This window comes from Pinus tabuliformis, chromosome 3_2, assembly GCF_031772625.1.
Source record: "Pinus tabuliformis cultivar Carrire ecotype Pingquan chromosome 3_2, CPIR1, whole genome shotgun sequence".
Taxonomy (NCBI): Eukaryota; Viridiplantae; Streptophyta; class Pinopsida; order Pinales; family Pinaceae; genus Pinus; species Pinus tabuliformis.
In genome coordinates this window covers 480,840,170-480,846,189 of record NC_142302.1, presented here as the reverse complement: position 1 = coordinate 480,846,189, position 6,020 = coordinate 480,840,170, and positions in this window count along the sequence as shown.

The following is a 6,020-nucleotide window of genomic DNA, read 5'->3' as shown; positions in this document are numbered from 1 at the left end:
AACCCACCCATCATGGATGTGGAGGCACTAAATGGAACTGACGAAATACCCTGTGAATGGGTGCCAAACGGGAAAAATCCAGAACCAGATGCATTGGCTTGGGAATTTCCACTCGTAGAAGGAATGGAGGTAGACCCAACTAAGGATGTGCTAGAAAAAGACCCAAATAAAGATGCAGAGGGGATGGAAATAGTTCCTCCCCCTTGTACTGATGTTGGAGTCTGCATGGTTGTAGCACTTGTGGTAGAAGCCATGCTTCCAGTGGTGGTCATCGAAGGTAAGTGCGTAATATGACCTGGACTTGATGGTCTATGCGTCGGAGTCCCAACATATTGTAACACGTCTAGATGACTAGAAGGTAGAGGAGAATTCGAAGCCGCTAACAACTCTGGGAGTTCTTCTACCTCAATGTTATCTTCCGATTGAAAGAGAACTTGAGAAAGAACTGGGGTGTTCCTTTCTAGTTCTGCGGAAGTACCAGGCCTATCCTGAACACTAATGCCTCCAGGGGGAGGATCAATCCCCGATGCATCAGCTGCCACGGGATGAAACCCACCGGCAGTATTACCTCTGCGCCTTCTAGGAGAAGGCTCTAAACTTGGTGGTGAAAGACCACGAAGTCTTCGAGACCGTCTAGGCGATCGGTCAGCCACTTTGAATTTTTTATTAAGATCTAATTAAAGACTCAAGAAAAAATGAAAGCTAGGCCAACTAAGAGCACAGAGCACACACTAAAAAGTCCCTAAAAGATGTCAGCCAGTCAAACAACTTTCAATTATTTTCGCTCCGGGTGATGAGGACCGCACACCAAAATACAAGAAAGTGAACTAAGGGGCCTTCCGAAGATAGTCTGGGATAATGACGGCCTAGTCCTACTAGTGAATGTAATAGAGGAAGTTACGCTGACCTCCTAACAACAGCCTGTGTCGGTGCAATCCCCCAAGCTTCGCAAGGGTGCCCTCTAGAAGTACCGTTGAGAGTGATACAACGTCGACCTCAGGTGCCACGGGATTCCCCTTCACAGCCACCTGTATAGATCCCTAGGAGAAGCAACTAAGGTTACAAACTCATGTCAAAAGCTAGGCAGAACAGTCTTGAGGTAAGATCTGATAAGTAGGAGAGGGGGTATCTCTCTTCCTTATCTTCAAAAACCCTCGTGCTTAACTCCCAGATCTGGAGCTTTTTTGGTGTCCCTAACGCTATTGGATTTTCACTCGCTATTCAGACTTCTATGTTTGACAATTTAAAATGGCCTTGGAGAGTTTTCTCTCCACACACCTAATCCAAGGCCCTAAAATATGCTAAAACTTGTTGGTGTGTCTAAATTGACAATATATAAAAAAAAGTTCTAGTATATTTTAATTAGCACTTGTTTTTAAATGGGCTGTTCTTAAGTCAAGGGATAAGCGGAAATGAAACTTGTGGTGTTTTTTGACGCGAAAGAAATTAATAAAAACCAAACTATATGCAAATGCACTCGTTTTGTTCTTCGATAGAAGAAATTTCTACTAGGTTCTAAGGAACTTCTAAAAAAGCAATAAATTTTTCTTTTCTTTTCTTTTACTCAAGCTTCACACTCACAAAAATTAACAAAACTATGGATGCCCTAAAAGATGCACAAATTTATCCTAATGCGATGAGTATATGTTGATGCAAAACTTAAGACTACTCTAAATCAAAGAATGAAAGTAACTTGCTTATCAATTCTAATTAGCCACTTAAAATGTTTAGATAGAATATAAGTTGCTAATGCTCATTTTCGTCCAAACACTAAAAGCAAATCACAAGACAAACAAAAATGCACTTTCACTCGCAAAAAAGAAACTAAATCAAAACAAGGCCAAAGAAAGCAAAAACCAAGTTTTCAAGAAGTTTTCTTCAAAAGCAAAAACAAAAATGACTTTTCAAAAGTGCTCCAAATACTATTGAAAACTTTGAGACCGAAGAATAAGCAACCAAAACACTTTGCAAGTTATCAACTCAAAATGGGCGCAAACTCAACAAAATAGGTGTTTCAAGATGCTCTCAACAACCAAAAAGCAGCAAAAAGAGCTTGGTGACAATGATCAAAAGATCAAGAAAGACAACTCTGAAAATCGTCACTCAACAACTTTCAAAAAGCAAGAAAAGCAAATGGTCACAAGATGTAGTTTTGACACAAAGCAGGAAGGTCACAAAGATAAAGTTCGCCACAAAGATTGAAACCAATCTTTCTGCTCTGGAAGACCAGAACAGCCAAGATTCTCAGAGAGAAATCTTGTGTGCTTGAACACAAATGATGACACTTGCAACAAAACAAAACAAGACCAAAACTTTCCACAAACGGAGAGAATTTGAAACCGGAAACTTGCTGTAAAAACAAAGACTAACAACCAAACTTGATTGCTCAGGAAATCCTCAGACCAGCAAACAAATTTACTGAACAAGAAAGATTTGCAAAAATCTTGGAAAATTAGGGTATACGCGACTATGTCAATTCACAACTGCGTGTATACACGATTCAGCCCAAAGAAACCTGCATATACGCAGGTTCATATGGGGAAACTTGTGTACATATGCTTCTGTAACCTGGCAAAACTGCGTATATAACAATTCACAAGAAAAAACAAAAAAGGGGTCTGAAAAAACTGTTTAGACTTAAATTTTGAGTTCCTATAGGAACAGACAACTCAGTTACAGCAAGAAAATCAAAGGTTGAGCCCTGATTGGCTTAAATTAACCCAAACTAGGAACAACAATAGTGTTGTCCCTAGCGGAGTCACCAATTCTGTTGAGGGAAAAAGTCCCCTAGGGTCTTGGGTCAATACCCTTGCAGAGCGGGGGTTATCTACAATGAAAAACAAGCATTCCACACAGCCATGATACTAATATAAGCAAACTACGCGAAGAGAGGTGCATCTGGGGATCCTTCGTTCAGGTAGATCTAGCCAGGGCCCAAACCCTCTTGGAGTTCCTTTCGATCCTTTAACCTGCAAAACAACCAATTCAAAGAAGCATAGCAGTATATGAACCAAGCATCATAAAGAAATCAACTTCATAGCATATTGAAAGGTAGTTAATTATACAACTGAAACAACTATTCATATGCAAATCATAACATTAACATCATAAGCATGAAGAAGATTAATTTTAGGATTGAGACAAGTGTTTCTTTATTGCAAATAACTAAAATAAAGTAAGGAATGATTTCACCTGAGTCTTCCTCTCACTGGCTCCAAGCGGAACCGTCCTCTGGGTCCGTCCAATCTCAAGCCTTCAACAAACTCCTTCCATGACTCATACCAAAGTATCTCAACTAGTGAAATAACATCAAAGCTCAAGGAAACAAGAGTTTCCTATAATGGGGGGAAGTGCTGGAAGCACAAGGATCTTCAGACCTGATCAGGGATAATCTCAGCAGAGTGATTTTTCTCTCTATTCTCTCCTCCCTTAGGCCTTCCCATTGAAGCCTTTTTATACTTCTCCCAAAGTAGTTTTTTAGTTGGGAATTCATTGGGAACAGTTGGGCCACGGGCACTAATAGGTAATCAACAGGTAAAACCCGTGATCTCCACCCGAAATTAAGGAGATTTAATTTTTTTTAAGTGTTTTAAGACATATACGCGGGTTGGGTATACACAGACCCACGTACACACGCGTTTAGCTCAAGGCAATGTCGCGTATAGGGAGTAAAACATTGTTTTTTAAGTATTTGGACCAGGTCTGGAAGGAGGGGTTGCCCTAGGCAAGATGGGAGTGGTGAGGAACACTTTCCTCAGTAAGAGGGAGTGTTAAAATTTGGGTACCAGAGGACAAGTGGTTCCCTAAGGCTTTGATCTTTGGACTAGGGAAAAATGTCCAAATTTATTTGTACTTTTCTCCTGAAGTGACTTTATAAGTGGTAAAATCAATTTAATTTAAAAGTGACTTTATAAGTGGTAAAGTTACATTTAATTTAAAAGTGACTTTATAAGTGGTAAAGCTACATTCTAATTTAAAAGTGATTTTATAAGTGGTAAAGTTACATTCTAATTTAAAAGTGACTTTATTAAAGTCAATGAAGAATTAGAAAGTGAAAAAATGACTGTGCAAAAAAAAGGCTAAGTGGATCTTTATTTATGTGGGTGAGTTAAAAAATAGAAAGTGAGAATTAAATGAACATTTATTCTCATCTCTAGATCTAAATGAATCTCAGCCATTAGATCTTAGAGTAACCCAAGAGGTCATTTAGAGAGTAAAAGGAGAAAATAAGAAGAAAATATCATTCATTCTTTCATGAGCATTTGAGAGAAAAGGAAGAGAGAGCAAGGAGAAAATTTCTGAGTAGTGAGGAAGTGAAGGAAAGCAGCAAGAAGACATTTCAGCAAATCTGGGCAGCAGCATTTATTGGCATGCATCCCAAGGCAAAATCGTACAGCAGGAGAAAGGCACATATATCGAGGAAGAGGGACAGCACAGAAATCAAGGAAGAGGGACAACAGCAACGGCACAAATTTCAAGGAAAACGTACTCTTGAAATTTGTAATGTCCATACAACAAATTCTGGGCACATTTTCCAAGGTAGGTCGTACAACATTTAATGTTGTTTTATTGCTAGAAAAATTTATGTTTTGACTGTTTGCTTATTGGCACGATTTTCGAGGTGGAGTTCAAGCATGGAAATCGAGATAAGTTGTAATTTGTGGTTGCTGAAATTTTTACTGTGTATTTCAGTTTCTCTGTAAAAGCATTTTCAGAAATAAAGAAGAGCTCTCAAACTAGTTTTCCCCAAGATTTGTAGGGGGTTTTTGAGGGTCACATTGACCAAAAATCACTGTGTTATTTTCTGTGTGTGGCTGTCATAATTTTGCTATGTTTTATTTCTGCAATTTCAGCTATTGTGAAATCTCTAAATTTGTGTTTTCAGAAAATATTTTTATTTCCAGATTTTAGAATTTTTTATCATGCTTGGATTTAAAACTAAATGCATGGAGTGATAAGGAAAACTGATAACCGAAGTGGGGGTTGAAATTTCTTTAGTCCCTAGGTTGAATTTCAGACTTATGTACCTGAGGGAGTCTATGTATACTTGTTATGGATGGAATGCGAGTATTAGTGGATGGTGTGGCACTATGTGGTGTGGCGGGGGTGGTTAGTGATGTTGGTATTCAACTGCGTCCTCTACCTCTACATATAAATCTACTCCTAGAATCTCGTTCTCTATAAATGGATCCTAAATGATTTGAATTGTGCATTTAAAAGATGAATGCATTTAATATGATATGCAAATAAAAAATAAAGTCATATATACACTTCCTTGACAACAACACAAAAAATGTTGGGTAATTTAATTTATAGTTGAATTACATCATTAATTTGTCAAACCAAGGTTCATGTACTTTTGAAGTGCATGTGCACAATATATGCTAGGAGTTCTATTTTTTATTTGAGATGAAGTACAATTTCAAATCTATTGAAGCGAATTGCAATTTTGAGTCAAACTAGATAACTCGTCAATTCTATGCACATGTTCTTTCTGTCAAACTCATCTTTTCCAAGGTGAAATCAATTGAAAAATCTATGCTACTAAGTTGAATCGAAAATTATTCTACTTGACAAGAATTAAAATTTATTCTACTAAACTGAATTGAAAAGATTATTCTAATGAGCAGAATTAAAACCCTATTCTATTGCAATGAATTGAAATGTTATTCTAATTGACAAAAATTGAAATTTCTACACTATTCAAGTGACAAATATATATATATATATATATATATATATATATATATATATATATATAGATATATATATATATATATTATATATATATATATATATATATATATATATATATATATATATTCTAAGTGCTTTGAAATTCCATCAAAACTACATCAAGAATAGAGCTTGAAAATGTTGATTTAAATTACAACTCTAATATATTACTAATGTGCACGGTTATGAAATCAATTAATCTAGACATCAACTCATAAATATGAGACTAATAAAAACAATTGAAATGAATAAACTAAGGAAATGTTTTTGATATTTTGGTTTAT